The 2208-nt window shown below is 39.4% G+C and overlaps 1 pseudogene; it reads right to left on the bottom strand.

Annotated features, from left to right (window-relative positions):
• Window positions 1–905: 905 nt before the first annotated feature.
• On the bottom strand, window positions 906–1654 carry LOC109241210 (annotated as a pseudogene).
• Window positions 1655–2208: the final 554 nt, after the last annotated feature.

The following is a 2208-nucleotide window of genomic DNA, read 5'->3' as shown; positions in this document are numbered from 1 at the left end:
GGGAAATCTCAACATACTACAAAATGCATTAATGACAAAGAGGTGGAGATGGGACATCTAGATGTTACACCCTGATTCAGGGTTAGGGTAGTGCACTAGGCTCTGTTAGCCCTAGTCGTGTACCTTGGGAACTCCCCATTTCTACCATTACCGTGATCATTGCTACCATGAGTTCGAGTGTCGACGACCCCCGAGGGAGGATACTCAACCGTGGCCTTGAGCCATCAAGTTAATCTTCCGAAGCGCCTTGATGACGAGAAATTGGACCCTCTGATTTCGCAAGAGTATACCAAAAGTAAGGCCAAACCTAGAAGAGGAAAAGAAACAAAGGGTATATAATCCAGAAAAAGGTAAAGGAAAAAATTAAATTACAAATTTCAGGAAAGCGCATAGAAAATCATCCTTTTAATGGTTAGATTTAATTCGAATGTCTCAACTCTCAAGGACCCTTTTAAGCACTAAATCTTTGTTTTCCTCTTTAGCTAAATATATATTCAAGAGAGACAGCATAAATGCAGCGTTAGAGAGTCCTAACATGACAGATATAATAATCCCCACGGAAATGTATGTGCAACTGTGTTATCCTCAGAAATCAGCAACTAGAAAATGACACTGCACTGCAAAGCTCTTTAACAGTCCAGCTCGCACTCCATCCCTAGCTAATAGCAATAACTTCCTTTAATCATTAATACTATTATTTATTACCACACTTAACCCTTCATTTCTTTAAATTTACAAACTGCTCTCCTATTGCCTTTTCTCTCAACTTCAACAGGAAATTCACACAGAACGAACAACTCAATCCATTTAAGACAAAGATATAGGAAAACGGAAATTCTCACAGAAATTAAGTCTAGGAATTTAACCACAAATATCATGCTTGTGTAAAATTTCATTTCGGGCTGTCATGTTGTTGATGATGATCCACATCCTAGTCGAAGTTCAAGATCAATCTCTTCTTCAATGGCTGAATCCGTCTTGCTGCTACCATAATCATGATTGTTATCATTACTAGTGTTAGATGTTGAAGGTTCACTTATGTTAAATGATGTGTTGATTGGAGAAGGCCCATTTATTGGGAAGCTTAAAGATGGAGGAGGAGGGCAGGGAGACATCAAATTATTTGTGGGGGATGGAGAGATAGAGAGAAAAGTAGATGGTGAATTATTATTCATACAAGATTTTGTTAATGTGGGATTGAAGGCAGGACCATTAGGGTTAGGCAAGGAGTATAGAGACAAAGTCCACCATTTGTGACAAATTCTTGAGTTGGGATTAGGAGGGTTGAATTAGCATTGGGTGAAGAAGTGTGGTTGCTATATGAAGCTAGTGGTGGAGCTTGGTGAAGCCTAGCACGGTCGCGGCGGTGCACATTCATGTGTCCACCTAGGGCTTGGGCTGACCGAAATTCTCTCCGACAAAAGGTGCAAGTATATGACCTTGGTGGCCAAGTGGTGCCCATAGCATTGCCTGTGTCTTCCTCAAATGCTCTTACTTCCCACGAGTCGTCGTCATCTTGAACTGTTATACGGCTTGATTGTTTAGTGTTCCACATCCAACAACCAGCGGCAGAGCTAGGGTCTAATGGTGGTTGTTGTGGTGACTTTTGTTGTTTTTGCTCTTCTTGGGATAGAATCCAAAGTTCAGCAGCCATGATACCAAATAATATTTAAATACAGGTGATAGAGTTATGATGTGGAACAAATGATGATAAGGGGTTAAATAGAGGATGGGCTCGTGAGTGGGGAAAATAAAGACAAAAATTCCTAGCTACACTGAAGATATCTACAAGGTTTCCTAGTATAGAGTTGGAATTTACTACTTAAGACAAAGATTGACAATATAAAAAATTTGTGCAGTTGATTACTGACTAATTCTTTGTAGAATACTTATGCCTTAACGCCCTTATATTTTTCAGGCATTCATCTCAATATCTAACTGGAAATATTTTCTCTGCTTCTGGAAGGAATAAGTTCCCACCAAACGATAAAAGAAGGGAAGTTGATAGCAATATGAACATCCAAAGAAGCTATGCACACATGTTTTGGCAATGTTCCATTAGCATTTGTCATGGACTGAGATCTTTACACATTTATGACGTGACTTGGTCTTGATTATTGGGACAAGAAACATAAGGGTTTGAGAAACAACTCACCTTGCTATGTTTGTGTACTGCCATTTAACTGTCATAATTAACTTCATTCTGTC

This window comes from Nicotiana attenuata, unplaced genomic scaffold (assembly GCF_001879085.1).
Source record: "Nicotiana attenuata strain UT unplaced genomic scaffold, NIATTr2, whole genome shotgun sequence".
NCBI lineage: Eukaryota > Viridiplantae > Streptophyta > Magnoliopsida > Solanales > Solanaceae > Nicotiana > Nicotiana attenuata.
This window is presented reverse-complemented; position numbering and strand designations above follow the sequence as displayed.